Source organism: Macrobrachium nipponense, chromosome 47, assembly GCF_015104395.2.
Source record: "Macrobrachium nipponense isolate FS-2020 chromosome 47, ASM1510439v2, whole genome shotgun sequence".
Lineage (NCBI taxonomy): Eukaryota > Metazoa > Arthropoda > Malacostraca > Decapoda > Palaemonidae > Macrobrachium > Macrobrachium nipponense.
The window spans coordinates 14,461,880-14,478,683 of NC_087222.1; the positions used below are offsets into that span (position 1 = coordinate 14,461,880).

General features: G+C 35.8%; 1 protein-coding gene and 1 long non-coding RNA gene across 5 annotated transcripts in view; one reads left to right on the forward strand and one right to left on the reverse strand.

Annotated features, from left to right (window-relative positions):
- Positions 1-16,804, reverse strand: part of LOC135204722 (gastrula zinc finger protein XlCGF8.2DB-like) — a 320,344-nt gene that overhangs the window by 60,478 nt on the left and 243,062 nt on the right. The gene's annotated exons all lie outside the window — the stretch shown is intronic.
- Positions 8,977-16,804, forward strand: part of LOC135204725 (uncharacterized) — a 176,469-nt gene continuing 168,641 nt past the window's right edge. For both annotated transcript variants that reach the window (XR_010312311.1, XR_010312310.1), the window contains exon 1: positions 8,977-9,108. This is a non-coding gene — a long non-coding RNA (uncharacterized LOC135204725). The remainder of the gene's footprint in view (positions 9,109-16,804) is intronic.

Consider the following 16,804-nt stretch of genomic DNA (forward strand, 5'->3'; position numbering starts at 1 on the left):
CAAAGTTCATGTCGACCATTAAAGTCTCCCAATATAGGAAATGGTCGAGGTAGCTGTTCATATAAGTGTGTTAACTGTCGTTCAAGTATTGGGTTATTAGGAGGGAGATACAATGAACAAATTGTGTACGTCTTTTTTAAGTGAATTTTGACAGCTACAGCTTGTAATTGAGTTTGCATCTGTATTTTTGAGTGAGCAATATCTTGTCTTACAAGAAGAGCACTTCCACCCGAATTTCCCTGTAAAGGGAATTGGGAGTGGAATGCAAAAAACTCTTTAGGAGTATGCATTTTGTTGTTGCTTAGCATAGTCTCTTGTAGCGCTAAGCGTACTGGGTTATACGTATTAATCAAACATAATAGCTCTTCATATTTAGCGCGAAGTCCCTGGCAGTTCCATTGTAATATAGCAGAGAAAGTACCTATTTCCTAGAGGATGATCCCCTGTCCAAGATCGTATTGTTATGTTTTTTCTTTGTAGATGACATCTGAGTTTTTCCATGGACTTTTGGTACACTTCCAGATGTCGAAGGAGTACTTAGACGGTCATTTGAATCTACCAAGTGATCACTTATGATGGTATTTGAAACAGCAGTATCTTTAGTAGTATCTTCGACACCCTTGTAGTATCGGGGTTATTATTTTCAGCTAGTCTAGTTTTATTGTCTAAACCAAGCTGAACTGAGTTTAACATTTTGTTTGCCTTAGGTTCTACATTTGTTGCTGCTGTGTTGTAAGATAAGATAGTGGGATATGACTCATTATTTTCCATTAATTCAGATGTTTTATGAGGGTCAGCTGAGCCATAAGATGATGAAGGTTTACTCATTTTTTTATGACTCATTAACTTTTTCTGGGGGTGTATCCCCTTTCTCCAGGTGCTTCACTTTTGATTCAGGCATTGTTACAGACTCTTCACTTAAAGTCTTCTTGTTGACAATTGTCCCAGCATCCATTTTTTGTTCTTTATCTTTATTAGACTTTTTCAGATTCAATTTCTTTTGTCTTTCCCCATTTCCTTTTACTGCATCTACAAATGACTTCTGGGTGTTGAATTTCTGCAAAGTCTTTTGTCTTGCCTTTAAAGGTAATGCGCTCTTGAGCCTTGATACAAAGTTTTTCTTTTTCAATGATATACTTGATACATGATTTATGTGCTGCATTATGGTCTTCCCCTCAATTAGGGCAGCATGGATTAAGCTCACAATTCCCTTGCTCTTTTCTTCCACAGTTAAAGCATATAGCTGGTTCATTTCTTTCTTTTTTCCTGCATGTTGTAATTAGATGGCCAAACATTTGGCAATAAAAACATCTTCTGGGAGCGGGAATATACTGTCTAACTGGCAAGTGAAGCCATGCAGCTTTCAGAAATTTAGGGAGTCTCAAACAATCAAAGGTGAGTATCAAAGTAGGCGTTGGATGTAATATTCCCAATATATTTTTCTTGATTCGTCTCACATCAACCACCTTTTGATCAGCAAATTCTTTTCGGAGAGTGTCCTCAGAATAATGTAAGAGTTCAGTACTATACACTACTTTAGACTGATTCATTGTTTTGTGAGGAGTGCATTTTGCTGCACTTCCCTCTACAGCACTAATAGATAGTAACTTTTCTACTTTCATCTGGTGATGAAACTTCTACAAGCAAGCTTCCTTCGCCTTGAGAGGCTATCTTTGGTTCTCTGCCAATGCATTTCACAATATCTCTAAGGATGTCAAATATTTTCAGTTCTTTTATGTTTTTGTCAAGGTCAAGAGAAAGATATTTGTTATACGTCTCAGGTTCTTCAGATCCAAGTAAAATTCCAATATCATGATTAGCATTCCTATTTCTATTATTAAATCTATTATTCTTTCCTCTGTTCTGAACTACATAAGGGCTCGTAGTAACAATCAAAGAATCTTTGTTTTTTTCATTGAAGGAGGTTGGGGATGGCAAAGGGAGGTCCTTATCCAAGCCTGTAATAGGATAATGTGGGAAAAAAATAACAAATTAATAGATACAAATGTATTAAAATGCTTGGTTCCATAAAAGGGTAAATGACGGGGCTGCGACATAGTGGCCACCTTCCCGAAAAAGTACTTGAATTTGCTGCCATGAGCATCAGTCAAGAGTTGTGGCCCTTCCAGGCAGCACACTGAGACCTCTACGCTCCTAAATTACAAAATAATGGCAGAATTCAAGCACTTTTTTGGGAAGTGGTCGCGTTGCGAGAAAGGTGGCCGCTATATCACAGCCTGACCATTTATTCTATTTGCTGATATTTGCATATGTTTTTGTGTGCCTATTGTGTTTATGATATCTACAGTCTTTTGTTCATATCCTTACTTTCATCCCCCAAAGGGCCTGGTGCTAAACATGGTGCCAATATAGGGTAAAACACCGCTGTGCAGACATTGACCTGCCAAAGGTCACTTTTTTCACTCGATATTTAATTGGTGAAACAATAGTACAATTCAATATTTAAGCATACCATTCAAAAGATTGAAGTTTAGTCAACACAATGAGATATACGAAACTGCCACATGAAATAAAAATAAGCATGTGAAGTCTTCGTAAAATATGTGTTCAAGGCAGTTTTTAAATCCAATATGGCGTGTTATCATAGCGTGCACAATCCGGTCATACACTCGCGGACATGTTTTTCCCAGCGCTCATTTGAACAAGATTTGCGTACATAAGTAATGTCTATTGATATTACTCAAGATTATAGCTGTAATCAGCACAATATAACATTTTGTTGCCTATATTAGGGAAAGTATGAGAAATCTTATTCCCAGGGTCATGTTTTGAACTTAAATGCATTTTTACCTTATAATCGGTGGTTTTATCCTTACTGTCATCACAAATGAAACTCCACAGTGCTTATTTGATCGTAATTTTACACATTTCATTCTTGATTCACTACAAATTCAACTTAAAATACTTAAATTTGTTTACAGCAAAGCCATGGTGGGAATAATTTTGTACGGTGGGTTGGTGAATTGTTTATTACAAAAACATTATACTTTTTTGCTAGCACTTTTCATTTATTTAAGTCTACGTATATTACTATTTGACTTTTTATTTCTTTTTAATAATTGTATGGCTGATAGGAGAGCACAAACAACACCGTAGCTAATGTTCACAGCAAAACCATGAAATTTGTGTCGGGAATCTGGTTACTTTTACAACAAAGAATATTTTCAAGTGAATTATCATGAATAAGTAATAAATATATGCAGTTCATAACCTTATACTGGTCTTTAACTTATTATTTCAATGTTATCTACTGCACTTTTCTTCTTCTTCTTTCCGAACAATCACCGTTTAGCCATCCGGAGGCCAATACACCCTTGTCGTTTAAGATTATTGTGAAGAAAGTGTCCCAGCATCTATGGGTACAAATGGTGCACGGATTTAGCAGAGGAAATGGAAAGTTTGTTGACACAAGTGACTCCGCAAACATTGAGATAGCGTCAATCTGCTACACATAAGGTGTTATATGTAAAATTTTGAAAACATCAAATTTTGAACTGCGCATACTTTCCTTAACTTCTGTTCAACTGGAAATTATGGCATTACTATTTAGTGACTTGAAAGGAAACACTTACTGTTGCTTCCACGATGGTTGGGTTATGTCTGGCGTCTAATTCAGGATACTGGAAGTGCTAAAGTTATGTTTTTGGAAAGTGACCACGCAACGGTAGTGTCCACCTGTCCGCAAAGTGGTTTTTACCCTAAAATGTGAATTAGCAGTTACCAAACCAGCTTTACCACAAAGTATTAAGAGCCACTCGGACAGTGATTTCCAATAACTAGCCTGACCAGAATGGGCCCTGGTAACCTAGCCTTACATAGCCCAACCAAGCAAAGCTAGCATAGCCTGACATAGCTACCCCAGCTAGCCTAGCCAGAACAGGATAGCCTGACCAAGATGAGATAACCTAGCCTAACCATCACGCCCCCCCCCCCCAAGGGCCTCGCCTGACCAGGCTAAGCTACCTAGTATCCTATTAGCCAAAAGACGCTTTGCTTAGGGTGCAGACCTACCTAGTGAGTGACCCCCTAGAAGGACCTCCTGACGACGCCGTAGAAATTCTCCCTCTCTCTTCCAGGGGAGCAATTTGGACGCCTTGGAGGGCTTTATAAGTACAATTACTTATAGGTATAAATAATAATTTTCAATATGATCTGACGACAGGGTGCCCGACTGCCGTGCCCATGACGTCATCCATCAAGGCCGTTGAGGAAAAGTTTTCCAAAATTATTAAAAAGTCAATATTAACAAATAGTTGGATGAAATAGTATAATATTTAATTAGATATTCGTTTTTGTTATATACTATCTTCGTTTCGTTATATTTTTCGTTATACTATAACGAAATATGGATAATGTACGGAATTATAAGGATGGTAAGGATAGGCTAAGAGTACGCCAAACGCAAAGTTAGTGTATCGGTTGGTGAACAAATATACGAAATACTAAAACAAAACATTATAATATGCCTAAATGCAATTAACTCTCGTATAATTTTAACATATATTTACTATCGTTATGTATTTTGTTATATTATTATGCCTTATGAAATAGTGATAATGTATGTGATTTCATATGCGAGTATAAATTTTGGTAAGGGATAGCGAGCCAGTTTTGGACGCCACCCGATGATTCCTGGTTCATCATAAGCAATAGATAAAGGTTAGATGTAGAAGCACTGTTGATAATAAAGGAAATGAACAGATCGTGAACAACTCAGAAGATGCATAAAGAGATCTTGAAGCAAAGTTCATAAATACCCAAGGACTGGCAAAAGCTGAACTAATGGAACTAACAGACTTAATACAGAAGAACACAATTATGTGCATCACTGAAACGCATCTGAAACAGCAAAATTGCTATTCTCAATAGGTGGTATCAGTGTGGTCCACTCAATGAGAGATGAGGATGGAACCAAAGGAGGAGGTCTATTAATAATGTATAGATCCAAAGGAGATATCCAGTTAAAAAAGGAAAATCAGAACACAGAGACATCCAACTAGTAATTATAGAGGGTAGTAATTATAGAGCAACAAGATTTAACCTAATCCTAGTCTACATGTCAACTAGTGATATAGACAGAAACAATTGACTGATGAGCACCTTACATCAAGCACTAAAGAAGACCACATAGGTACCTGCCTCTGATTGTCCTTGGGACTTCAATGGGCATTTAGGTTTCATAGGGACACAAGAACTTGACCAAAATGGAAAATACTTCATGGACCTAAATGGAAAAATATGACCTAACACTATTAAATGGAGATCCTGTAATGGGAAAAATATTCCTTTAATTATTAGTGATTAATTGAGGAATTGATTCATCATCATCCTCTAATATCTTTACACTGCTGATGGAAAAGTGATTGGAACTGTAAAATGTTTTCATTTTTGTTGTGAATGTCGAGTGTGTGGCAGTGTAGCCAGTCCCTTGTTTTGTTTATCTTTCACTTTGAGTATGGGAGCGCTGCCCTGAATCTTTCGTGACCGTCTGCATTTTGGTAACACATGTAAGAATCATGAATGCTCTCGAGTGTGAGGACATCAATCGGTCCACCCTTTCATTTTTGGCTATTTTACCAAATTATTAATACAAATAATTATCTATCCCTTGCAAGGTAAGCCTTTAAAGTTGTAATATTACCATTAGTTCATTAGTTAGAACAGATCATTATCATGAAAAAACAGTAGCAGACGAGAATTCAAGTGCAGAGTTGCCTGCCCAGTCAGACATGTTGCAATGCCTTAACGAGGAAAATTTTCATAGTCGTGAAAGGATACTTCACGTTCATTAGTTGTCATGAAGTTTTGCTGTGATAGTTTGAGTTGCAACTTAGCGTTTGACAGGGTTGTAAAACGTTAAAAAAAGTAGTTAAGTGTTTTGTTTGTATGAAGTTTTTGCAATTACCAGTGCCAAAGGGTACCACAAAATGGCTGTCCTGCAGGGCATCTTGGGGTTACCCCTACCTCTCTCATGGAAATTTTCACTGCCGATCATGATCTTAGACTAGGCTATACAGTAATTTAAGAAGGCCTACCCTAGACTAATCCTGTTTGAATGAGGAATTATGACTATTTTTGATAAACATATTTAGGCTATATATATATAAATTCATGGAAAACTTAATTACATAGGACTTAGCCTGTACCCTCATTAAACTAACCAAAAATCAGCCATGTAAACTTTGCATAGACTATCCTTAACGATTTCTGAAGAAGCCTAGGCTAGACTGTATCCTGTTAGAAGGCACCTTAGCCTAATTTTACCTCAATTTAGTTCAAGTTTTTCTCAGAAATCTTTCAGGTAGCCTTATCCATTGACATATATTGTGTACAAACATGTAGTACTGTGTGGAGTAGGGTATCAAGTAATTTACACCTTATTGTAAATTAATTGATTCCAGGGTTACTCCATGTTTGATACTTATCTATTATGAGGAAAGCAATTCCCATAATCTGTAGTCGATATATTTTTGTGAAGTCTCTCAATATAAAGAATTATTTTTGTTGTAGTTTTAAACTACACACTTGTATTGATTTCTGGAAATCAAAAATTAAATAAAATGAATATTTCCAGGGATCTAGTCCAGGAATCTAGCCCAGGAGTTCTGAAGACTAGGTAAATTAACCAAGTCCAGGAGACTAGGCAAGATGAGAAAGTTGGCGTGATGTAGTGAATAATAAAGAAACGAACTGAGTACCAGGGATTTTCTTCAATACCCCTAAAATGGAAATCTGCACTTCAATTGCCTCCCAGTGGGAAGACATCACCTGGCCTCATCAGTAATAAGACCCATACACACCAGGAATATCATGTAATAGCAGGTAGGACAGGCCTACCCTAATTCCCCAGGCAGTGCAAACATCAGTCTTCATACCCATTGTGTCAACTATGACACAGTACCATTCTCCGACCCCTGTCTCCAGGCAAGAAGATTGACAACACTGTATATGTATACTAATAATGTTATTCTTATTCTCGTATCGTAATGTCGTGGTGAGGGAAAAATCCTCCCGTGACAATCCCAGCTGCAAAGGGGAGATAATCTGTATAAAAACTACGAATGTATGAAGATATATGAGGGAAAGTATGAATATGACCTATCAGACCACCACCTCATAAAAGTCCAATTCAGAATGAACACAAGAGTAAGAAAAAATTTAGAAATCAAATACCTGAAAACAACGAAAGAGTCCACCAGGGAATACCTTGAATATATATAATGTAAACAAAGCCGACAAGACAGAAAAGGAGGTCTAACCCAGCTGGAGGAAACAATGAGTGAAGCAAAAACAAATAACCTAGAAAATATAAGGAATAAAAAGAGGGTTAAACCAAGGAAAGCAAGAAGTAAGGGAACTATTATGGGTCACCAAAAACATAAAGAAAGAAATAAGCCAAAGAAGGATATATATAACAAATTGAAAAGTTAAGCCACAAGCATAGGAGAGAAGAGATTCTATGAAGGAGCATACTATAAACAAAGACAGAAAGTACAGATAGTAATAAAGAAAACACATGAAGAATATGAAGGAAAAATTAGAAATGAGATAATGGATGACAAAAACAGACTACCTCAGAAAAAGAATGGGTCAGGATAGACAAAAATAATAAGCAAGAGATTAATTAAGGAAGAATTCTACCTGTCATTAGGAGAGAAAAAATGGATGGTGTGAATAACCCGATAAAGACAGACATTAAAGTCAGAAGTATAACTGCAGAAGAGGTAAAAAATCAACTAGAGAAAAGGAAAACTAATCAAGTAAAGCACCGGTGACAGAGGAAATGAAACCAGTTCTGTTCAAACTATTCTTACAAAGCACCAACATTCAAAGAGAATTGGCAGAATGTTTAAATAGTATATAGAAAGGCAGGAAAATAGAGAGCAGTTTGTATAAGTAAAAATAACACTTACACCCAAGAAACAACACCCCACAGTCAAAGATCTTAGGTCAATTGCACTAACAAGTGTATCATATAAAGCAGTGGTTCTCAACCTTTATATGACCTCACCCCCTCTACCTTCCTTCCATGTCCCCCTTGCATATGTAAGGGATTACGAGGGATAGGCAGGAAGGTCATTAATTACAAAACATTGTAAGCACAACGACCCTAACTAGGATATTAGACTATAGGAAAGTAACGTTATAAGGCAATACTTTTGTATTTTTTCATAAACTTCTGAATATTAGTTGCTCACTCTTGTTAAGAGAATAACGGATATAACTGGAAATTGCTGATGCCCCCAGGTTGAGAACCACTGATATAAAGTTTTCCTGGGGATCCTGAAAACCAAAATAGAAAACCAATTTAGAAATATAGAGAAAACAAATGAACTGCAATCAAGCTTTACTGTACAAATAAGAGGGATTGATAATCTATATATCTTAGAATATTGCATTCAAGACATGTAGAGAAAAAAAGGACCCAATATTTGCGGTATCAATAGACTTCCAAAAAACGCTCGTAGAGACCTTGATGGCTAATATACTTTTATTTGCCAATCTGCTGAGGGGGAGGTTGAAAATAGGAAAGAATATACAAAAGAATTAAAATTCCACCTACTACTATTAATACCACATCGGCCATTTATTCTAATATCTAATAATGATATAAATTATCTGTTTTTTATTAATTCTCCATTGATTATATCTAACTTCCCCCTTTTCATCTATTAGATTTGAATCAAAACGTCAAATTCAAACGGGAACCACGAACGAGAAGTCCTTAGGAGACGACGCCAAAAACGTAAACAAACCGCCATAACCGGAATCCATTTTGGCCTAATAATTACCATTATATTATTCAGTTTATTAGTAAATTACACGAATTTTTAATTATATTCCCACTGATTGCTTACAATTATCCACAAATTGACTTATTAGAACGAATAAAAATAACCGAAATTACTTCTAAACCAGAACCACAAACATTAATACTGTAAAATAGAAGACGCTCAAAATGTCAACAAAGCGACACCATTTACTGCCTTAGTAACGTAACTTTATTCCAAGTTCAAATGTATTTTTTTCTTAATCAATCGTAATAATTGGTAACTCACAAGGATAACCGATAATTGCTGTAATAATGTGAGTAACAGATGTTTATACTAGCTAGGTTGTATCATTAACTTCTAGAGTTATAGGTAGCCTCCTAGGTTACCCAATAGACCGTAGCCTTCTATGGGGCCTTAACCTAAGACTGTCTAAATGAAATGAGTTATATTTTATAATATCTCAATGATTTATTCATAGGCTAATGTTGGGTTTAGGCTAGGCTGTAAATTTCTGTACGATCTCATAAGTGTAGGCTACAGGATGCCTGTATCCTGTAACTTCAATCTTTTGAATGGTATGCTTAAAGATGTAACTGTATTCTTGTTTGGCTTACTTTATCCTAAGACTCTCTGGTTCAGTGATACTCTATGATTTTTTAATGATTTCACGGAAGGTTTAGGTACGGCAATTTAATCTATAGGAGAAACAACCGACTGGACTAGCCGAGTCACTTTCTACCACATTTGAATCCACCCTCCAAAAAAGTACTTTAACACATCCTGACACCGGAGATGGTCATCAGTCATGAGTAGTTAGTGGTGAGAGCAGGAGCTCGAGAGCTCTACTCTCCTTTCGAAGTAAGTATTTTCTACAAAGTTAGAAATTAAGGCCATAGGTATTTTAAGATTAAACAGAGGATAATGAAAAGCCTGGCTCTCTGCAATGCACACTACCTACCTCCATAACGCTTTCAAAATTTTTACGTACAACTACCAATATTTTGAAGAGTAACACCATCTCGATGTTTGCAGAGTTGCTTGTGTCAACAAACTTCCCATTTCCTGTGCTAAATTCGCACACCACTTGTACCCATAGACGCTGGGGCACTTTCATCACAACAATCGACTTCCAACCACTACTTTTTTAAGAAAACTACGATTTTTGGTAGCAGAGGAAGAAGCGTGCACTAAATAATTATGTAAATAAATAGTTAAACGGTAGTAAAAGGTCATGAATTGCATAAATATTTTTACATATTCATGATTATTAATTTGAAAATATTCGTTGTTGAAAAAGTAACTAGATTCCTGACTCAAATATCAACAATTTTGCTTCTGAATGGTGCCCATGGCGTTCTTTGCGCTCTTCAATTGTTTATCAGTGTTGCCAATTGGTATGTGTTTACCCGCCAAACTGGGTATAAGACTTACACAAAACCAGGGAAATAAGGGAAATTAGCGTATCTATTTGTAGTATATATGCACATTAGAGCAAATTTAGCATTATTGCATTACTTTGACAACTAGAATTCATGGAAATAGTTTGTAAATGCATTGGCATATGTGTGAAGCTCCATTAGATTGGCAATGATGAGTCATTTTGCCGTCGTCTGCTCGTATGTACTTCAGAAATATCTGTAATTTTGGGGGGTTAGTTTGGGTGCAAAAAAGGGATAATAAACATGAATTAAATAAACATTTTGAAGAAACAAAGTAAAGTTTAAACTAAATAATGAGTAAAGTAAACAATTAAGGGAATAAAGCTTTGCACCTCATAAACTGTGTACTCGTGTGCTGCTTGCAACTGTGTTTGTGAAGTGAGCGCTTAGGAACCAGGAACCGCAACGTAGTTCAAGAGCAATTTGGAGTGAATTAAGACTAAAACATGTATAATTACAATCAAATAAGCACTGTGGAGTTTCAGTTGGGATGGTATTAAGGATAAAACCACCGATTACAAGGTAAAAATGAATTTCAGTTCAAACCATGAACCCGAGAATAAGAAGTTTCATACTTTCACTAAAAATAGGCAACAAAATGTTGTTTTATTGTGCTGATTACAACTGCAATCTTGAGTAAGATCAATAAACATTACATATATACAATAACATTGTTCAAATGAGTGCTGGGAAGACTGGGAAAGATGGTGGCTTGGCTGTGGTTACGAATGGCAAGTCACGCGGTTGCCGCCATATTAGATTTCAAAACTGCCGTGAAAACATATTTTACGAAGAGCTCACATGCTTATTTTAGTTCGTATGGCGCTTTCATATATCACATTATGTTGAAGAAACTTCAATCTTTTGAATGGTATGCTTAAAGATGTAATTGTATTCTTGTTTGGCTTACTTTATCCTAAGACTCTCTGGTTCAGTGATACTCTATGATTTTTTAATGATTTCACGGAAGGTTTAGGTACGGCAATTTAATCTATAGGGGAAACAACCGACTGGACTAGCCGAGTCACTTTCTACCACATTTGAATCCACCCTCCAAAAAAGTACTTTAACACATCCTGACACCGGAGATGGTCATCAGTCATGAGTAGTTAGTGGTGAGAGCAGGAGCTCGAGAGCTCTACTCTCCTTTCGAAGTAAGTATTTTCTACAAAGTTAGAAATTAAGGCCATAGGTATTTTAAGATTAAACAGAGGATAATGAAAAGCCTGGCTCTCTGCAATGCACACTACCTACCTCCATAACGCTTTCAAAATTTTTACGTACAACTACCAATATTTTGAAGAGTAACACCATCTCGATGTTTGCAGAGTTGCTTGTGTCAACAAACTTCCCATTTCCTGTGCTAAATTCGCACACCACTTGTACCCATAGACGCTGGGGCACTTTCATCACAACAATCGACTTCCAACCACTACTTTTTTAAGAAAACGATGATTTTTGGTAGCAGAGGAAGAAGCGTGCACTAAATAATTATGTAAATAAATAGTTAAACGGTAGTAAAAGGTCATGAATTGCATAAATATTTTTACATATTCATGATTATTAATTTGAAAATATTCGTTGTTGAAAAAGTAACCAGATTCCTGACTCAAATATCAACAATTTTGCTTGTGAACAGTGCCTATGGCCTTCTTCGCGCTCTTCAATTGTTTATCAGTGTTGCCAATTGGTATGTGTTTACCCGCCAAAATGGGTATAAGACTTACACAAAACCAGGGAAATAAGGGAAATTAGCGTATCAATTTGTAGTATATATACATATTAGAGCTAATTTAGCATTATTGCATTACTTTGACAACTAGAATTCATGGAAATAGTTTGTAAATGCATTGGCATATGTGTGAAGCTCCATTAGATTGGCAACGATGAGTCATTTTGCCGTCGTCTGCTCGTGTGTACTTCAGAAATATCCGTGATTTTGGGGAGTTAATTTGGGTGCAAAAAAGGGATAATAAACATGAATTAAATAAACATTTTGAAGTAACAAAGTAAAGTTTAAACTAAATAATGAGTAAAGTAAACAATTAAGGGAATAAAGCTTTGCACCTCATAAACTGTGTACTCGTGTGCTGCTTGCAACTGTGTTTGTGAAGCGAGCGCTTAGGAACCAGGAACCGCAACGTAGTTCAAGCGCAATTTGGATTGAATTAAGACTAAAACATGTATAATTACAATCAAATAAGCACTGTGGAGTTTCAGTTGTGATGGTAGTAAGGATAAAACCACCGATTACAAGGTAAAAATGAATTTCAGTTCAAACCATGAACCCGAGAATAAGAAGTTTCATACTTTCACTAAAAATAGGCAACAAAATGTTGTTTTATTGTGCTGATTACAACTGCAATCTTGAGTAAGATCAATAAACATTACATATATACAATAACATTGTTCAAATGAGTGCTGGGAAGGCTGGGAAAGATGGTGGCTTGGCTGTGGTTACGAATGGCAAGTCACGAGGTTGCCGCCATATTAGATTTCAAAACTACCTTGAAAACATATTTTACGAAGAGCTCACATGCTTATTTTAGTTCGTATGGCGCTTTCATATATCACATTATGTTGACGAAACTTCAATCTTTTGAATGGTATGCTTAAAGATGTAACTGTATTCTTGTTTTGCCAATTAAATATCAAGTGAATAAGGGTGAGCCACGCGATGACGATGGCTCTATTGCAGTATTCCCCACTAACCCTATAGCCTAGGCTAGGCTATAGCCCCATGTCTTAGGTTATTTTTTCAATTGACCAAAAGACGAGTAGAGGAGGATTTATGCTACAAAATAACTGGTGCAAATTGTGTCTATCACCAGTGTTTGTCTTTTATTTTTATAGGCATTCACCTAACTTACAATGGGGCTAGGTTCCAAAAAACCCATTGTTTGTTGGAGAAATCATATCTCAAATATAGCCTAACCTACACTGCGGTAAGTTTCATCCTTACTTATATGGTAGCCTAGCCTACACTACACATTATACTCTATACACATGTGGTATAGTAATTACTTTAATCAGCTAATTCTCTACATTCAGTGCAGTTTGACTTATGGTAATTCAGTACAATGAGAAATTGAATGACACTAACAAGAGTAAGCCTAGCATATACAATGGTACATTCAATGCAGTTTGACTTATGATAATTCAGTACAATGAGAAATTGAATAACACTTACAAGAGTAAGCCTAGCATATACTATGGTATATCGTATACATATACAGTAGCCTAGCCTACAGTATACCATATACTACACGTATGGTATAGTAATTATATCAGCTAATTTTGGATGTTCATTGCATTCTGACATATGATAATTCAGTGCGAAAAGAAATTGAACATGAAATGAGAATCTGATAATATGATAATTCAATATAAAAAGAAATTGAACACAAATCAGATTCAGTCTGGACCATTGTCATAATTGAATGGTGTAAGGCTGTTGATGGTTACATATGAAATACAAACGTAACAAATATCAATCTTTTCCATGAATCTTTTAAAAAGTCATATATTCCTTCATTGTATCCAGTAATATTGTATGTATTCTCTTATTATTGTATTAATTATAGAATACTAACATAGTGGTCATTGTTTTGGTTTGGCAATCTGCTGATGGCAGATACGAGTTTATTTTGCTGTACTTAACTCAATTCTGAGTGAGTTTTCTTGCTTCTAGTTAGCATAAATGAATATCTAGATACTTTACTTATATGGGACAAGGTCATTTTTCGTTATACAATGTGTTTTCAAGTTGAAATATAACTTGAATACATCTCGTGAACTAAATTATTTTCTCTGTGATAGATTGTGTTGGGGGACATGTTTATTGTGTAAAAAAATTGATTCAGTTCGCTATTTTCGCTTGATTCCTTGTGATACAAGCTTTACGTTCCTTATCTTTTATTAGCGTAAGAACAATAGTAAAATATGTTTTTTCATGCCAGGAAGTTTTGATTAAAATAGTTCTCCATCAATTTTATCTATAGTTGTGTTTGATGGCATATCAAAGTTTACGGGAGTTTAGTCCTTGTTGCTGATGCACGATGATAGTCATTAGCAGCTTGAACACTGTTTTCTCAGCTTAAGCTACAACTTTCAGTTTAAATTTACCAGTGTATATTACCTTCCAATCTTTTATCCATAGTGAATAAAGTTATTACATAGAAATATATCAGTCCTATTCTACATAACGTAATTTATAACATAACTGCGGTAATTGTTTACTATTACTCGATGGTTGAAATACAAGCAAGGTGGATTTTGTGATCTGATTTGGTTACACTTTGCTGAAAAGTTGTATCTCGTTCAGTTGTTCATGGCTGTACACATTTATGTAACAAATATAATGTTAAAAGTACTTTTATCATTCTCTTTTACTATTTTTAACTTACTTATCTAGGAGATGGGATAAAGATCCTGCCTGAGGAGGTATCAACCTGGTATGCTTCACCTACTGCATGGTAGTTCTACAAATTTTTGATAAACTTACTGGTAAATCTTGGCCTAGAATGAGAGATAGAGAAAAAAATTCTCCTTTTTCATATTGCTAACGTTGCTCCATGTCTTTATTTATCATATCTCCTAGTTAAATGAGTTAAAAAAGTAAAGGAGAATGATAAACGTATTGTTAGTAACGTCATACAGTGTTCCCCCAAAAATTGCGGGGTATGGGTACCAGACTCCCCCGCAAATAGGTAGAACCTTGAATAGTTGAAACCCTTATAAAAATGCTTAAAACTGCCTATGTTAGTTAAAACACAGGAAAAACTCACTAAAAATGTTTATACAGGTAGTTGGCAACTTACGACTGCAATTGGTTCCGACCAACCGGTCGTAAATCAATTTGGACGTAAGTTGGCCTATGTTAATTTACTGTAAGAATATTACTGCCTAGCCTACACTACACAGCATACTTTATACATGTATGACATAGTAATTATAATTATTAATGTCAGCTAATTCTCTAGGTTCAATGCACATTGGCTTATGATAATTCAGTACATAGAGAAATTGAATAACATTGAACAAGTTAGCCTCGTGTATACGATGATGTTTTTCGTGGTACATATATCGTATATATACGAATACAGTAACCTAGCCTACAGTATACTGTATACTACATATACGATATAATTCAGTAAATTATTAATACAGTTGAACCTCTTAAAACTGGCATTCTATGGTCCAGAAACTCCTGTGGTTTGGCTTGATTTTAAATCAGCAGCCATTAGATCATTCCGTCGTCGCCACCAGCGACGCGCTACATATTGTTTACAACTTCAAGGCAGCAAAAATTATGCCATATACCCTTTGTTAGTAGTAATTTTGAATATGCGAAGTGAAATATGTTTTTTATAGGACCTTGGAACAATAAATATATATTTTATAAATATTCCGCTTGAGAAGGCTCAACCAAGCCAAACCTTTTAACTTTTAATGAAAACAATGAGACATTTGTCAAGCACAAATTCCATACTCTGTATGTGCTTGAGAGACCGTTTGATAATTTCTTTTATGTAACTTCGATATGCCACATGAGATTATACAGTGGTACCTCGAGATACGAAATTACTCCGTCCGAGCGGCCTTCGTATCATGAATTTTCGTATCTTGAACCGCATTTTGCATGCAAAATGGCTAATCCGTTCCAAGCCCTCCAAAAACACCACAGTAAATTTCATAATAAAGCTAATTGACCTATAAACAATGAAATACTACAACAATTTGGACCATTCAATACCTAACTTAATATGTACTAGTAGTTCTAATATGTATGTACCTGTAAATTAAGTGTATTAGTGTACACGGTATACAAGAAATACTGTACATACATACATACGTAGTAGTAAAATGTGGAAGCTTACCTTTCAAGTGAGGCTATCTCCGTAAGTGGCGACAGAGGAGGAGGCAAATGGCAGGTACGTACACTTAACATTACAAAACACAAAAAGAAAAAGATGTTCAGGAAAACATTAAAACTAAACTTTAATGAAACATTAACAAAACTGGAACACTTAACTTTACCAAAAAACTTAAAATTAAATGTTTTTTCTTTTTTTGATTTTTAAATTTTTTTTACTTTTTTTATACTTTACTTTTTTTTCTACAAAATTTCATGTTCTTCACCACTTTGAACTTTCTGTTTTTTCGTAGTATCACTTGGTTCTTCCTTTTTGCTTACTCCTACTAAAGGCCTCTTTAAAAATAAACTATCCAAGGAAGATTGTTCTGCCTGCTTTTGACAATGTTCCTGAAACGTCTCAGGCAACCGTCTCATCAATCTGTGCAAGCATACGACCTGTGTAAGCCTTTTCGGGTGTCCTCTTTTCTACGAATAATTGCACCTTATGAAAAGCAGCTAGAGAATTCTTAATTTCTGCCTTTGTCATAGAGTTCTCTTCCTCCTCCTCGCCGCTGCTAGAGAACTCTTCTTGAACGACGTTATGTTGCATGGCCTCCGACTCCTTCAGGTCATCCATCGTAAGCTCCTATTGGTGCTCCTTGAGAAGGTGATTGATGTCATCCTCGTCGACGACCAGCCCCATGGACTTGCCG